Source organism: Nanorana parkeri, unplaced genomic scaffold (genome assembly GCF_000935625.1).
Source record: "Nanorana parkeri isolate BGI_ZX_2015 unplaced genomic scaffold, ASM93562v1 scaffold42, whole genome shotgun sequence".
NCBI lineage: Eukaryota > Metazoa > Chordata > Amphibia > Anura > Dicroglossidae > Nanorana > Nanorana parkeri.
This window is the reverse complement of record NW_017306310.1, coordinates 2742371-2761079: the sequence shown is the minus strand read 5'-3', so window position 1 is coordinate 2761079 and position 18709 is coordinate 2742371.

The following is an 18709-nucleotide window of genomic DNA, read 5'->3' as shown; positions in this document are numbered from 1 at the left end:
TTACATTTGCTTATCTTCACACAAAAACTGTCACTTTGTCTAAGCCAACCTTAAAGCCCATTTCCACCGTTGTAAGTGATTAGCATTTATTGTGGTAATGTAGAGTTGCAGTGATGGTGTATATGTGTGCACATTTTCATGACTCACATTGCAGGCTTTCTTCATTTTTTTATAAACTTTTTATTAGGACTAAATCCTTGAAATTCAAATTCTCTCCACAGGAAATTAAGTCTGACATTGGGGAGAATTGTAAAGCAGGCTGTAAACAGCTGCCCCCCTCCCTGTGATTCTTTGTAACACGATCACTAAACACCAGCTCTGCCTTTACAAACAATACACTGTCTGGGGTGGTTGCCACTATACAGACTAATAAATGGGGATGGAGAGCTCTAAGAGATCTCAATTGTAATTTACACAGACCACAAAGGCAGCCATTGCCATGAGGATATGAAGAGGAAAACTTAGAAAAGACTTATGTTTCTGTGTTCATAAACATCAACTGCATATGCCTGCTTCATGTACTGTTTACTTGGTGTACATTGCTGACCTATGTTTTTTTTTTTTTTAAATACTTCCGCAACGGTGAAAATGGGCTTTCATTAAAACCGGAAATTGCTGAGACAATTTACATTTTGGTCAGGGCTAAACCTAAATGCAAACACTGCCACTTTAAATGCTCTAATTTCCATATGGTGTTCTCTGAGATAATTCAGTATATTAGGGACCTTCATGATGACAGGTGGCTTCCATGGTGACCAGTAACATAGCATTCCACAACTAGTCTATATAATAAATTAAGGTTTCTTATACATGAGAAAGGGTAATGCCCGGGGCCAAAAGCATGCATTTCATTTGTTTACTCTTCAATGCCAGTGATTTATTTTACCTGGAGTGGAGTGAAGGTGGAGTAATGAGGTTGCCTACCCTTGTGTTAGAGTGTATATGAGATATTAGTGATTGGGTTTGCATACACCTTGAATATTTGAGGTGAATTCAGAGGAATTAATCTTTTTGGAAATTAGGTCCAAAACTGATTGTAAGGATAGCCTCTTAATGATGAAGGTAAAACAAACCTTAACAGAAAAAGTATATATACTCATCCAGAGACACGGACACTTATAGGAATTAAAACCCTTTCCCACTTCAAATGAAGTGAATGTTTGCTAGACTCAACAATCTATAACTATATGAAAACATGCAAAGAATTCTGGCCCACTGAAGGGTACAGGGTAAAGTAGTTATAAATGAAGATCGGAGTTGCAAAAAGTATAAAAAAAAATATAAACAATTGTATTTGAAAATGTTAAAATGTAACAAATGACTGAAATAATGTTTTACTGTCACTAGCCCAAACACTAAATAAAAAACAATAGATAATGTTGTCCATCTCACTCATACTAACCTTTCCTACAGGCAGGCTGCCACAATTCATTAATCGGTAATGGCTGGTCGAGTCTTGAGAAGGGAAAATGTATGCACTACGGATCCCGGGAGTTGTTCATTTAGAGAACAAACCTTGACGCCTGAACCCAACTTTGCACCTTCAGCATGAGTTTGTAAAACTGTACATAATTGTATCCAGGTGAATTACGCCTTGTTTTGTTCAGAAAAAATGGGCCTTTATTTGGTAGTAAATTTAATGGATATCTCCTGATTAAACTGACCCAAAATAGAAATGAAAAATCATGTTTAAACTTTAGTTGTATATTGTGTTTGCCATGAGTCACCATCAATAACAAGCCAAAATACATTCTCCTATGTCTGGCATGCATGGGGATACCACATGTGTGAGCATTATTTGTTGTTTGCAAGTAGGGCCCAAAAACAGTAGTGCGCATTTTGTCTTCGTGGGCTTCCCTGATCACTGTAATTGGCTGTCCCAGTGATCACATGATTGGGAGCTCATCCTACTGGTTCCTTATTACTTAGACCAGTGTCAATGTCACTGACAGCTTGGTCAAAGTTCTGGGTGTGTACTATTGAGTGTGCTCCCTGCACAAAAACAGATACGCATATACTGTATGTGGCAGCACAGCATAAGGACCACTCCACAGTATATATGCATTCAGTTCGCATTAAGGGGATTCATTGGCTATCCGGCCTTTTAAAAAAGATGCTAAAGCCATCCTCCAACCCAGGGGCAGACTGACAACATATGGGGCCCCTGTGCAATAAGAGATTATGGGGCCCCTTTGGGCTTCACCCATATAAAATCCACCCAATGCATTATTACAAGGGGTGGGCAAATTTCATTCATCTAGCTGTGGTAAAACTACAAATCCCATCATGCATCTGGCTGTGGGCGTCATGTATATGCAAAAGTCTTGCAATGCATCATGGGTCTTGGAGCTCCACCACAGTTACGGAGCCAGAGTTTGCCCACCCCTGAAGATCCTCTACAATTTAGGAATGATCACTGTACAAATCAACGTACAGCAAACCTCAGTCCAAAACCAACGTACGGCAAACCTCAGACCAAAACCAACGTACGGCAAACCTCAGACCAGAACCAACACACAAAACACACACATAACACATAAGGGCATACATGTCCTCACTCACACTGGGCATGCATGTCCATGTGGCGTGCACGCCTGTAAACAGCGGTCCCGGGAGGGACAGGTGCTGCATGTGGTTGCATGCAGCAGCCTGTTCTTCCCTATGGGAGAACACAGCTGTACGGTGTCATACGGACACCCGGTCTTCACATCTATGCGGGTACGGGAGCTCCGCACTTGGACGCAGAGAGGGTCCATCAGACACGGATGACACCGTACAGCCGTGTCTTCCCATAGAGGAGAACAGGCTGCTGCGCGCAATCACACGCAGCACCTCTCCCTCCTGGGATCAACTGTTTACAGGTGTGCACGCTGCATGGGCGTGTGCTCCCAGTGTGAATGAGGCTTAATACACACACACAACACTTAATACGCATACACACACAACACATAATACACACACAGCACACACACAATACACATACAGTACACACAATACACACGCAATACACACAGAATACACACACAATACAGTACACACAATACACACGCAATACAGTACACACAATACAGGGCACGCACACACAGCATTTCTATGCAGCCCGCTCATAGTTCAAGAAGCCAGGGAAGGAAGAGAGGAGAAGGCTGAGACAGGGAGAAGAATCCCCCCTCCCCACGCTGCTCCCAGCCAGAATGTATAGTGTATAGGAGAAGCTGTGAGTGCAGGAGAGCTCCTCATACCTGCTGACAGCTTGCCTCCTCCGTCCTCCGGTCGTATCGTCTCACTCCCGGCTGAATCTCTGCCCGACCTTCTAGGCCCCCCTTCCCCAGCGCCCTCAGGTGCCCTGGCAATGCCTGCAGAGGGAGGGGGGTATCGTCCACCCTGGCTGAATAATATTATATGCCCCCCTAGTATCGGCGCTGACAGGATGTGTGGAGGCAGACTCCCCTAGCCCGTGCTGGGTTCGGTCCCCGCTCACACGCTCACTTGATGGGGCCCGCCTGGTACAGGGCAGCTGCCTGTACACCCCTATCGGCAGGCCTGGTCACAGGTCCCAGGGCCGGCCTTAGGCCTTTAGGCGCCCTGTGCGAGAAAGCTTTACAGCACCCCTCAGTAACCACACCCCTCAGTGACCACACCCTTTAGTGGCCACCCCCCCATAACCACACCCATTTTCCCCAATATCCGCACCATTTAAAGACTCCTATTTTGTTAAGCCGCAAAGAAACATATTAAAAAAAATAAAACTTTTATTCAAAGGTATTAAACTTGTCGGCGCAATATAAGTATACTTATCAAATAAAACAACAGAAGGTAAACAATAAATGTCAAACTACAATAGAGTCTATACAAATAAAGTGTATGCAGCTTCTCTCCTACTCACCGCTCGGCCATCCTGACAGCAGGCAGCGCTCCCTCCTGCGCCCCCTTCCTGAAGTGGCGGATGGCCAGCTCAGCTGTGAGGTGGAGAGAAGCCTTCCCCAGGACGAGCTGTGTCGGTTGCACGGCGCCCTTGTTGCCAGTCAGTCCGCCCCTGCTCCAACCACTGTTGACCCCTTCATCTGAAAATGCACATTGTCTGGCTGTCATGTGAGCCAATTACTTTATGTGTTCTGGGTCAGTGTCTCAGAAGAAATTGGAACTAGAGGCAGACAGGTATCTAGCATTTTCAAAAACCAAAATAACATCCCCTGAATTTCTCTCAGGATAGGTTTCTTTGAAACAATCTTCTAAGCTAAAGCACTCACTTGAAAATAAGTGGCATGTCCTATCGTGTATCAGGAGACATTGAAATATGTTATTGATCCTTTGTGTTACAAATGTCCATGCTGTGTGTTGTTCTCTTTTGGCATTGCATAACTTTATTCATGTCTTTTATAGCCGCAGTGTCTGACTCCTTCTATCTCTAAAAACCTTTTTGATTTGTTCAGTGACTCTGGTTTGTTTTGCAGACAATGACACCTTCTGTTGCCCAGAAATGTGGTACATGAAGATCCAAGAAGGATAATGCGGACATCAAGAGAGAAATGATATATTATCCAGTCTGTAGTGTTCTTTGTTATTCTGCTGTTTATCAAAAGGAAGTAGTGAAGGCTTGAGTCAGTCACCGCTGCCAGTACATAAGCTGAAACAAATCCATTTAAATAAATGAGGGCCTTTATGCAATAATGTTATGCAATTGCAACTGTGTCCCTGGGACTGTGGGGTCCATAGGGTCTACCTACCCACATGGAAACAACCTTTCCATCACCTTGAACGACTGGGCATGAAATTCCTTAAATGTATCCTCAGAGCAAGTCACTGCACTGATTGGATGCACTCTAACTGGTCACCACAGCTGTCAGTCAACTGAATGTACACTATACTTGCCAAGAGCTCAGATAATTGAGCTTTCAGATTACAGATAATTGAGGAGGACACCTTCCCTTGAAGGGTCATACTGTGCAAGGGAGTAATAGGAGTCATAAAAATTAGGTGCACAGGAGGAATTTTAAGGTTTGGAAGGTTTTAGGTACAGGAGGTTGGGGACATTAAGTTTGGAACAGGGGTACAATACCAAATGTCAAGGACCCTGGTTTATATCTTGCACGAGGGCCTAGGTGTATCAAGACCTACCACTATGTTGGCTATTGGTGACAACTCCACTTTTGCCCTCAATATTATATCTCCAGTTTTAATTAAACATGTCTGTTGTATAACTGAAGGCAAAAAGTTTTTTTTAAGATTTTGATAGAGTGGCAAGGGGTTTGAACCACAGTCTGGTGTTTTTTTTGTTGGCTGTGTCTTCATTGGTAAGATTCAGTCTTTTTAATTGTCTTGATAACCAATGTCACCTGGAAAGAAAGTCAGGTTAATTCATGCTGCCAGAAAAGGAATAGAGGGGAATTCTTCCAATGGGGACACTGATCTGAGATTGGAGTTTCCCCTCACATTGGAAAGCTATCCACTTCTTATTGAGTCTACAGGACAAGAATGAAAGGGAAATCTCCATAATGAAACACAGATGGCAAAAAAAATGTTTTAATCTTCCCCTACTCTACCCAAAATGAAAAGTTTGGGCTTTACATATACTTTTTTGGTAGAAAAATCCCCATGTCTACTTTGTGTTGGTGAAATCAGGCCCTTTTCTATTTAAAGGTGAACTCCAGGCCAAATCTAAAATTTTTAGTAGAGGATTAATAGTGCACCCCTTACCACTGCTGGGAGCATGTCTTTTAAGAACATCTAAATGCTGGAGGTATGATTGGCTCTCACAGTGGCCCTGTGATCGGGAGCCTGTCCTACTGGCACCTAAACGTAAACATTGTCTGGGACCTGTCAGTGACAGCTCAACACAGTGCTGGGGGCGCTCGATTGAGTGCGCTCACAGCATCAAACAGTGACGCTGTCTGTATGCATTTATGTGACAGCATGGCATTACAGCCCACCACTGTGCTGCCACCCATATGTGTACAAATCAGTAGGAGTTAAACAAGGATTTGTTGTGACATATTATTAATAATTGCTTCACAAAGCACAAATTACGTTTAAAAGGGGCTTCCTGTGTGGCACATTACTGTTCAAATCAAACCACAAAAGGGCTGGGCAAGGCATCTGATCATAAAGTACATATCTGCAGTGGGCAATCCGATAGGGGAGTATTATTGAGGTGCTGGGGAATGTAGGCACTTTTCTGTCATCTTACCATTGCCTACCTGGGGGCATAAAGGATTTGGATGGCAATTACCAAGCTGTTCCACACTTATAATTGGGGTATACATTTACTAGCTATATATCAGCATACCAGGGCTGTATGGAGTCCTGTAGAACCATGAGCAAATAAAAAGTAAGGGGGTTATTTTGGAATGACTACTTACAGCCATATAACTTTTCATTACTCAAAATACAGCTTGAAAGCCCATGTCCAAATGAACTTTAAGTTTAAGGGCTAAAACATGGGCAATGATATACATACATTTATATGCTTTTGTAGGACCAAGAAGGCAAGGAAATGGGACGTCTGCAAGTCTGCTAACTCAGGCTGCACTGCCGTTGCCTGTCCCAATGTGCCTTCAAACTGCACTGATGGGTAAATAAATGCCATTTGCTGTGCGCAGAGAAGAAGAGCATGATCAGAGCTCACTTACACAAAGGTTTCCCAGAAGGTTGGAAAATATCTCTGTATAGGAACTAGTGTTTCTAACAATTCTAAACAATAGTTTTTGCATTTTATGGAAGCCCTACACAGTCCATCCTTGCCCAATGGTTGCCGACCATGAATCATTTTGGGTGAAAAACACATACAGCTGACCCTTAAATAAAGCCCAATTGTCCCACTTATTGTAGTGACAGTGATAACTAGGGCTAGGATGTCTGGTATTCATAATCTTTGCATTATGATGCCCGCATCAGTTTAGAAAAGGTATCAGATGAAGAGGCTTAGTGGCCAGTTAGAAATTTTTCTAAGCTTTGCATTTTTACAGCTACAAAGTGATACAAGCAAACAAGGATATAACCACAGCCACAGCAGACAATGTGACTGTTATGGACCACAGCAGATCATATGGTTTCGTGCTGTCTGGTTGTGTTTTACTCTATTCAACATCTATCAAATAAATCTGCAAAAATGAACATATCACAATTCAATCACTATTATCAGACTGCCGTGCATTTATACTGCAGTTAGTTGTTATATAATAGCATCGGTGTCAGTAGTAGAGTTGCCTTTAATGATTTGTAGAAGAGACAAGGCCCTATAAACATTTTGCTATCTGTGCTCTGGTTTCCTCAAATAATCCAAAAGAATACCAGTGGGTTGGATGTTCAAATAATTCATCCTTAGAGTATATATATGGTTGTTCTAGGGACATTAGATAGATGGTATACTCCTTTGCACCGGAGAATGATTAGAATATTTCTTTATATGTTGTAAAGTGCTGCACAATTTGTTATATATATAAATTAATAACATAATCACAGTTTACAGCGTGACAGTGACAGCACTGTACAAATGAGTAAAATAATACATACATATGTTATACATTGATTTCTCCTTTAAAAGTCATTGCAAAATTCTTACGGTGAGCTACTAACAGACATGAGCTGTCCAGCTACAGTATGAAAATGCCTTTTAAAAGATGACTATGTTATGTTTGTGGATACCTGAAAGGAAACCTGCCAGGAAGAAAAGAAAACAAGCACTAAAATCAATCAAGCCACATATATAAGTAATATATGTTCAGTCAAGCAGAAAGATAAGGATGTGGTAGTAACCTGCACAAGACTATTGATCAAGGTGTTATGTATTTCCTGGAGTATTTGAAGTGGTTACACATGTATTAGGTCATCTGTTTATTTGGTAGTTTTGCATCATTTTATTTCCACTGCTTCCTGCAGTAAAGTCTACATGTACACATTAAAAACTCTCCAGTATTTATCTCAGTATTATGCTTGTTATTCCTGTTGCTTTGAAGATGAAGATGTTTCTTCTGACGGCATCACCCGAGGCTTTCTCTTCCTTTCCTTTGTTGTGTCTTAGTGCAAACTGTTGTGTACCTTGTCATTTTTCACTCCCTGGACTTGAGTTTGACAGACACCAAGTCCAGCTGCTCTACACTCTGTTTAATCACTTGCTGGGAATTGCATTCTTTGTGAACCTCCATCACCTGCCATCAAGACAGGGGAAGATCCTGCTGAGGAACACACAGGAGGTTTATAAAAGACCCCCTGCCTGTTAGCAGGCCATTTACTGGAGCAGTCACTCGCTAGTAATAGCACTTAGCAAGGCAAAGCAAAATAACCGTTTGCTCACTATAGTACAAACATGGTATATAATGGGTTTGATGATTGTAGAGGAGTAATGAACAAAAAAAAAATTCTTGAGCCTTACACAGGAACTCTTCACTTTCAAAAAAAGATACAAATTCTATTCAAGCTGTGAACAGGAATATATATTCTGAGATGATTTGGTAACTACAGCATATAACTGGCATTAGATCTAGTCAGTTGCGGTCAGATCGGTCAATGTTATCTCTGTGGTTACCAGCATTTATCTACTCCTGCTTCCCCTGGGATAAGAGTAGCAGCAGCGGTGTCAGCACCCTCTCCCCCATTGCAGAAACATGGACAGTTGGGCAATGCAAGCAAGCAATGTTTGGAAACAAAATGACAGTCTGCCTCCATGTCCTACACCCATTTTATATCTGTTTTATTCTTGGCAGATGTCACTGGCAGCATATTAGGGATAATTTCAAGGAATTGTGACATGAAAGAAAGGGGCAAATGTTTCATCTTAATCAGTTTAGATCTTTCAGCAGCATTTGACACTGCTGACTGTGAAAATGTATTATACAGGGTAAATTAAGTTTTGTGGCATTGACTGCATAGTTTGTCACTTATTTAGATCCATCCTGGCTGGCAGATAACTGACAGTACATTATTTTATTAATCCCTAATTGTCCCTGTGTTGCAAGTTCACCCTAACATTTTTAGGTGTTTTGTAGTAAGAAGAACTGATGACAAGGTGCAGCACAGGCAGAAAGCACAGGGCGTTATCATCTGATAAGATATCCAGCAGATTTGGCAGTTTTTTGCATTTTTTGAACAGATATAATAAATAACTTTTTTTTTAAAGTTGACCAAAGGAGAGAAAACAGAAGAAGGTTGCACGCTTTAATGCATAACTACCAACACTTAATTCGTACCCTAAAGCTTAATCCTTAAAGTGATCCTAAAGGAGCCCATGCACTCTTCGATCCTCTTTCGGATGATAATCAAACAGTTGACACCAACGATTTTGTTACTGTAATCCCACTCGAATTTTCTTAAAGGGTAAGACTGGAAAACGTTTTTCGAATCGAATGAAAATCAATGGATTAGTGATATTTTTGTACAAAAAAAATCGCAGCAAGAACATTGCACATGTACAAACGAAAAACTGTTCTGTTGATCTACAAAAAATTTGGCTAGTTGGTGCTAACGAACGGTTATCGAAATTGACTTTGGACTGTGCTCGATGGGCTATTTGAGCTAGAATCGAACAATGGTTCTTGGCAGCAACGAAAATTTCCGATCAAAAATCTATAGGTGTATGGCCAGCTTTACACATAACCCCCCACCCCACCCAACCCCCACACTCAACTACTCTCCTACTCTCCTGTAAAACCTATCCTTAGTCCTAAAATTTTAACTAATTTATCTAAACTGTGACCCTCACACTTACCCAGTATAGGGTTAGTCCAGTCAGTGGCAAGAAATACTAATCTGATCATAAATATATATTCTGTATGTTCCCTCTACTCCTCAGCAGTACCATTGAAGTTTGGTGTACCCTGGTTCCAACTGTCTTAAACAGAACCCAGACTAAATAATATATTTGGTTGCAATTATTATTATTAGGGATGCACCAATATATCGGCCGCCGAAACTAATTTACCTAAACTGTGACCCTCACACTTACCCAGTATAGGGTTAGTCCAGTCAGTGGCAAGAACTACTAATCTGTTCATAAAGATCTACAGGCAGTCCCCGGGTTACATACAAGATAGGGACTTTAGGTTTGTACTTAAGTTGAATTTGTAGTCGGAACAGGTACATTTTTTAAGTGTAACTCCAGCCAAAAAAACATTTTTTTCGTTTTGGATAGCATAGGGAAGGGTCACATTTGTTTTGCTGTCTGTTCCTGTTGTTCAGAAGATTATAATGTAATTAGCCTATCCCACCTCAACCTAACCACTGAACAATCACTTTCTCAAACAATCACCCCCGCACAGCTACCTCCTCATGTATCACTTGCCCCTCCCTTTTAGATTGTAAGCCCTCACGGGCAGGGCCCTCCTTACCATCTTGTCTTAAATTGTATTGTGACTGTAATGTCTTCCTTATATTGTAAAGCGCTGTGCAAACTTTTGGCGCTATATAAATCCTGTATAATAATAATAATAATTAAAACATGTTTTATTTAAAAAAGTTTTTTTCTATTTTTAATTTTATTTCATAAACTTTATTTTTGTTATTTGTTTGCATTTTTCATTTTTATTAATGTAACTTTTTTTTTTACTTTTTTTTACATTTTTCTGTCTTTTTAATTTAATTTTTTTTATTTTTATTTTAGTGCTGGGAGCAATAGCCAGCCTGCTATTGGATATTTCAAATTGCAATAGTCAATAGCAGGCTGGCTATTGCATCTGCTCACTGCCTGCTGTCAATCAGCAGAGGAAGGGCCTGAAGGAGAAAGTTCTCTATCAGGTTCTCCCATGCTTGACAGCAGGCAGTGGGCGGGTGCAATAGCCAGCTTGCTATTGGCTATTGCATTTTACAATATCCAATAGCAGGCTGGGTATGGCTCCCAGTCTGCTGAAGAAGATGAGGCAGGGGGGCGGGACAGAGGTGCCACAGCCGGACGGGGGAACGGAGAAGCCGACGGACCAGGGGAAGACAGCAACTGAGGTACGGGCGCAGCGGAGCAATGCAGCGGTCTGTGTCCCCGCTGTCTCCGCCAACACAGGCGGGGAGAACAGCGGGGATTTGAAGGGACACAGGCCGCTGCAGCCACAGTTCTCCTAAATGTACCGGTGGCTGCCGGTACATTTAGGAGTACTGTGGACCCCGTTCGTAAGTATGGATTGTCCGTAAGTCGGACGTCCGTAACCCGGAGACTGCCTGTATTCAGTATGTTCCCTCTCCTCCTCAGCAGTACCATTGAAGTTTGGTGTACCCTGGTTCCAACTGTCTAAAACAGAACCCAGACTAAATAATATAATTGGTTGTAATTATTATTATTATTAGGGATGCACCGATATATCGGCCGCCGAAACATATCGTCCAAAAATGGCACTTTTGGCTAAATGCTGAAAATGCAATTTTCCTGCCGATACATTGGCGCATCCCAGGTTTCTTTCCTTTTTTTTTATTTTATTACTATTTTTTATTATTATTATTTTATTTTTTTTACTGTCGGGGCTTGGGGAAATAGAAAATAGAAAAACAGATTGAGGACATAGAGTCCTCTGCCCATATAGGTGCGGGAGTGCAGCGGGGATCCGAGGAGAAGCTGGAGCCTGTACCGCTCCTTTTCTCCCTCCCAAGCCAGGGCTGTGTTGGCCGTCTGGCGCCCCTGTTGCCAATGGTGCCCTGTGCTCGCCGTAACAACAGGTGCGAGGGGGCGCAGCCAGTGCCTCACTCGCCCCATGGTAGCTACAGCCCTGGAAAGTGGGATTACAAACTATAACCCCCATTTCCCCAGCTTTCATTTGTGTTAGTGTAGAGATTACAACATTGCCATTGCCCTCCAATAACCTGCCATTAACTATTTATTTGCCCCAGCTCACCGTCCCCTTTAGAAAAGTGTACAAGTACCTTCCTGTTCTGTCTCCATCTCTGTCTGCGTCTCTTTCTGCTTGGCTACTGCTGGCTCTGACGTCAGAGCCGAAGAATAGATCAATCCACCACAGTGCTGTTACACTGGCTTGCAGGAGGCAGAACAGTTCCTTTTGGCCACAAATACAGAGCGGTGTGAGGCCACGGAACTAAGAAAAATAAGTACCTCGGCCCTGCTCCTAACTGGGTCCCCTTTGCCCCGGGCCCCACAGCAGCTGCATGGGTCGCTATGGTGGTAGTTCCACCACTGTAGGGATGACATTACACTTGCAATACAATTTAGGACAAGATGCTAAGAAGGGCCCTGCCCGTGAGAGTTTACAATCTAAGAGTTGAAGATAAACACATAACAGATTAATAGCATCCAACTCTTTTGTGCCGGTTGGTCACAAACCTTCATAGCTCAGATCTGCCCACAACCTTGGACTAGTAATTAATGCAGGATTAACTCTAATCAATAAGATATTTGCTATGATCAGATCAACATACTTCTAACATAAGGAAATTGCAAGAATTAAACAACTCAGCTACACAGAAGTCTTGCAAACTCCAATTCATGCTTTCTTAACCTCACAGCTGGACCACTGTAGAGCCCTCTGCATAGAATTCCCAGATATACACTGTACCATCTACCAACTCTTCGCTCACTCCATTGGTTTGTTTGTATAATGGAGAATTTATTTTACAGCCTACAGACTTTTAAGTCTTAATACTATGCAATTGGGGAAGGGGGGCAAACTTCTACAGGTATGAAGTGCAGGCACTTAGTGGTGACTGCACACACCACCAGCAGCCTCCCACTAAATCCTCCTTGCATGGATGATGGGCAGCCTCAATATGTAGAAGGAAGGAGCAGGCAAGCTGTACACTGTAAAGAATGTGTGTACGCTTTGCCTATCTGTATTTTGTATTGTTCTGGACTTGCAGCATTTTAGAGATAAAGCAAGGGAAAATGTGCATGTATTGAAGAGATATACCAAACTCTTTTTTTTTTTGCCCAGACATATGGTTGGTTTAATGTGGCACAGTGAGGTATGTGTATATCACAGTTGGTAATACACAATATAATTTAGCACAATGTGCATCGAGACAAGCAAGGGCACTCAGGTCTATTCCAGACGTGCCTGCTGAGAGATGCTGCTGTGCTGACAGTCTGCATTTCTTCCAGGGAAATAAAGATTATATACAAGTGCTAACATCGGCCCACATTGGACAGTCAAATCTGTGATTATGTATTGGAAAAGCCCATGTGCTAATTCCCATATACTTCAGTGTGCTGCCTTCTAACCCTTAATCCTTAAAATGTATGGCAAGGCAAAACTTTTTTTCTAGTTTTGGATAGAGTGAGGAAGGACAGGAACTTTTGTCAAGTTTTTACTGCTATCCTATGCAGGGCTCAGTTAGAGAAATGTATCCTCACTTCCTGCCCTGATGATAACAGTTTCACCAGTTACCCTGTGTCAGGAAATAATGAATTATGATTGATAGTCATCATTAAGGATGAGCCTGGGCTAGGTGTGAATCCAGACCACCTTACTTTGCCTAACCCGCTCAAAACTCCGACCACCGCTCCCCTCCTCCCGGCCTTTAAGTACTGGGGAGGTGAATTACCTTCCCTGCAGCTACACATCACAAAGGGGTAGGGAATGCCCCCGCCACAACTGCTAACATTGATTGGGCCAGGAGAGGAGGCGACAGTGGACTTGGGAGAACTCAGGCCAACAGGGTTCACACCAAGCCCAGACTCATCACTAGTCATCATCTGTTCTGCAATTATAGGATACTAAACATTCTGCAGTAAATGTAGTGATGTGATGGCTACATTTGTTGGTGTAAGCATTCTATGGTTTTCTCTCTTGTGGTTCCTGTAATAAAGATGGTTGACCTGGGTATCAATTAATCTGAAAATAAGTAATTGCTTTTAAATACAGTGAGGTGATGGAGCATGATGAGACCACAGCATTATGCAGATATATAAACAGCAGAGCCTCTGATTGGTTTTCCTGGGATCCATTACACTCAGTAAAGATTCCCAGGTGGCGGGATGCTAGTTTGCCTTCCAGGAATAGGTCTTTTCCCATCTGGGACCACAGTGACCTCTGTCCCTATGCCACTAATAAAAAACAGGTTATCATATGCAGTGATGCTGCCTGGATATTGGACTGCAGCCTTGGTTTGTCACTTAGGTCATTTGCACTTATGTTTCCCTTTTACTATTGTTTATCTGCTCATGAAGTTGTATTATATCTTTGTACATCTATATGGCAGGAGAAAGCTGGCTTTATATTAGCCTATAGTTGTTCTGACAAACTACATATTCTACTAGCAATAAAAAAAAGTCTATTTTATGAAATTAGAAAATAAAAGTGGTGGTTGCCATATGGCAAAGGTTCTCAGAGCAGGCTGGAAAGTTCTCGCTGCCATAGGTTATTCAATCTGCTAGGGAGCTGTGTTTTCTTTGGACTGATTAAAATACACACAGGCATGTGTTTAGTTCAGCTGTAATAGGAAGAATGCGAGGAACAGACATAAGGGGATTCAAGTATATTCTCCTGCTGAAGTGACACATTCAAGCAAGTTTAATTAGCAAAATATATAAACTTCAACATAATGAAATCATTTCATTTTAGCTGTCCATTACTGCAGTTTATACAAGTCTTTTATTTAATTCTGCTGTATAAAGACACAATTGGCCTTATTTAGCATCTTAATTTCCAAAGCTTAACTGAACAAGCTGAAGACAGAAGCTGATTGATTGCTTTGCACAGCTGCTCCAGATTCTGTCTGCTCCAGTTTTAGTAAATTCCCCCCATCTTCTTTCTGCAGGCAGCATTGAGGAACAGTCATGGAACTTTGTTAATAAAATCTGTCCACTTTTTTTTTCCATCAGTGTTCTGTTTGGAATCTTTTTTTCTTTGAAGACAAAAATGTTTCTTTTGACCATAACACCCAAAGTTTCACACTTGTGGCTCCACACTAGTGAGTGTGATGTGCGTCCCTGTGCCTTTAAGGGAGGTTGGGCTTCCTCCTGACAAACCTGCAACCAATTTGATCTTTTGCCACATGTGCTCCAAGATGGAGACTCTCATAGTTTAGAGTTAGGGTGAGGTGCATTGACGTGGCTGTGCAGCTTTCACATTTTCTGCAGAAGACGTGTATCTTAACCTCTGTTTTTAACCTTAGCTGTGAGACAAGTTTTTTTTGCATGCTGGCTGGTGAGTGTGCTTGAAAACTTTTTGCTGTTGTACTGTATTAAGGCCTTCCATGTGCATCTTGCTGTAAAGCTGGTAACAAATTGATGAGTGTGTTTGCCATTTGTTTTGCTCCACACTAGTGATTTACACCATACATGGCCAGTTTAATATTTTTTTTAAACTATAGCTCTATCATTTAATTGAACCCCCTACCATCAAGTCAGTTGATACAATTGTCTACACAAGTCTAGAGGCATCTAGGGAAGGTAGAGGAGAGGGGTCCAAAATTGACTTATAGTAAATCTAACACATATGGTCTTTCGACAGTAATGTCAGCTATGTATTCAGGCCAAGCTCCCAACATACGCTCTTGGGCATGATTCCTTCTATTTGTCGTGTTGGGCTCCATTTTCCAAAAGGGATTTGTAGCCAGCACCAAGGCAGAATAGTAACGTACAGACACAATCAGATTTGAGATTATGCTTTCCTTCTGACCCTGACTACCTCTCCTACCAAATTTCCTAACCTTGGTAGTCTACCAAGTTACAACATTTTCAGATTTCCTAACATCTTACATCTCAGAAGTGATAGTAGAATAAACTTCTCTGTGGTTAGAGATCAAAAGTTCTGTAGAGTTCAGGTCCCCGTTAATCCAATCTGAGAGCCAGCAGAAAACGTAGGCATTCAAGGAACCTGTGCTTCCATTAACAACAAAGAAAAACATTATGAACATGTTAGCTCTTGGTAATATAAATAATCAGAGTATTGTTTATTACATATTTTGTGTTACCATAATCTCAACTATATATACTACAGAAGAAGGATGTTTTTAGAGTTCCCTACCTGGAGCATTTTGCGTTGTTTCTGCTCTTCCTTTTTCTTTACTGAGAAGCAATCTAGCTGGCGCCCCATCTTCCCACATACATGTTATGTTCTGAAGATGCTATGAAGATTGATGAGTGAAAGGATTTCTTTGCATGTAAGACTTGTGTCTCCTGAGCAAGTTCTAAACGGAGAATGAGCAAGTGAAATAACTGTGGTGTAAAAACAAGGCATTAACTAGATACGTATCAGCCTTTGGAGTTCTCAAAGCGGAGAATTTGGGAGCTTAGCAGTGGGAAAAGAAAGCAAGATTAAATTACATAATAAACAGGTCACATCAAGCTAGTGGCGTCTGTCAGTTATCACTGACACATCTTTATTTTAACTAGGATGTTAGTTGGGCTATTAAACAAACAGTAAGTTCATCACAGCCTGTCTCATCCATCATGTTCTGCATTGCACTGTAGTAGTACAATCTGTTCCCGTGTCATTGGTTCTGTAGTAATTAACCTGTGGCATTGTCTTCAGCTTACTTTCTCCCATACCACAGCTGGAAGGTTCATCCATGCATGTTTGGGTATTTAAAAGAGCTTTTAGTACAATCTAACATACAGAGTTAGATATGTCACAATATATTATATATTTTAAGGTGTACTCTCCAGTCAAACATAAATAATTTGCATTTAAAGTTGACCTTTCAGTAACTTTACAAATGTGTGTAAATACGTTTCGAACATGTTACAATATACAGTAAGAGTATCATTACAAAGAATCTAGTATTTATCATTAAAGCCAAAACTATTATTTTGTAAAGGTTTTAAAGTAGTATTAAATGCTCAAACTTTTTAATAGTTTTTTTTTTTAATGTGAGTTTGTTAACAGAAATCTTCCAATCAAGACACCTTTTTCAGTTACAGCTGTCTAAGGGGTCAGTCCACCTAGACATGATAAATCAGTTATTTACAATATTCAGTGTGATCACTGGGGAAGTGGAGACTGAAGACATGCTTCCCCCTACATTGCAGCATACTAATGACATCATCTCAGCCTAGAAAAAGTCACTTGACTGGAGCTTAAGGAGTACTTTTAAGGTGTATTTAAAGTCAAAGCTTTCATTCCCTTTATTCATTCCACTGGCTTCCAATCGCCCAAAGAATAAAATTCAAAATATTAACAACCACATACAAAGCCATTCACAACTCTGCCCCCGGCTATATTTTCAACCTCATCTCAAAGTATCACCCTAACTGCTCCCTCAGCTCCTCCCAAGACCTCCTGCTCTCTAGCTCCATTGTCAACTCCTCCAATGCTCTCCCCAGGACTTCTATAGAGTCTCTCCCATCCTATGGAACTCCTTACCCCAACCTGTCCGTCTAACTCCTACTCTGACTGCCTTTAGATGATCCATAAAGACTAATCTCATCAGGAAAGCCTATCCCGCCTCAATCTAACCACTGAACTATCAATTCCTCAAGCAATTCATCCGCACACAGCTACCACCTCTTGTATCACTTGCCCCTTCCTTTTAGATTGTAAGTTCTCACAGGCACGGGCCCTCCTTACCTTCTTGTCTTGATTTGTATTGTAACTGTAATGTCCTCCTTATATTGTAAAGTGTTGCACAAACTGTTGGCGCTATATAAATCCTGTATAATAATAATAATAATAGATTAGGAGATGATTAAAGCCCCTTTTATTTTCTGTCTTGTTGACACAAGATGTGAAAAGCTCTTCAAACTGAGGGGCTCTTACCTTTTAAAACTTTATCAGAGTTTGCAGATGTTATGTAGCATGTATGGCCTAATCTAGTGCAAATACTTCGTTTTATACCAATTTGTAGCCCAATAAAAATCCTAGTATAAAAAATTAATGTCATATATATTTGCAAATGTATAGGAACAAACCATGATGGTAGATGCACACTTTTATCTGGCGTATATCAAACATTAAATGCAAGACTATATCTGGTGCCAGTTAATATATGCATATAGACATAACATTTTATTTGATAACCACTTAAATAGCAAACAAGTCTCAAGTCTATTTACGTCTCACAGTCTACTGACACCTGTTATCAGACAAATCACAAGGTAAGATTGTGTATTCAGCCCCCGAATCCTCTTACTGCTTATATACTTGTCATGAATCATTGTGTACTGAGCCAGTGAACAGTCACAATGAGATCCTTGGTAAAAGGCTTCAGTGGATACCACAGGAAATTCAAAGTTCTGCAATGGTATCAGGTGATGGCTGTCAATTTTCTAGAGAAATTTGGAAAATATACCATACAAAGACCATCCATTAGTGTTTATTTTAGTTTCCCTGACCCCTGATGCCCTCAATTTTTATGGATCATTAAAATCCTTTCCAGTACATCTCACATGACTCTCTTTTGACTGTCTATGTGACTTCTATTTTTGGTTTTTAATTATTCTTCTAAACAGATGTGTCATTCCATTGTTTCATCATATAGGAAAAGGCTGCACATTGCCCCTAACTTTAAGTGCACGTTTCCTGCTTGGCCTTACCGATAATTATCTGATTCATTATGTGATTTTTATAAATGCTTATCATCCAGTTATATCCTCTTTGTAGAAATATAAACTTCAAATCTAAAAATTATATTTCAGCACAGCCTCCCAGTGTATTGTCTAGACAATGTTGCCAGCATTGAATACAGTGTCCCGGACAGACACTGTTTGTGTTCATTAGAAAGAATCTCCAAGTAAAGAGCAAAAAAGGCTTTTGTTGAGATTGTTCCCGTATGGATGAAGAGATATGTTTCCTGCAGTTTTTACTAAATAAGACATTGGAAGAGAGGAAGAACGTGGAAATAT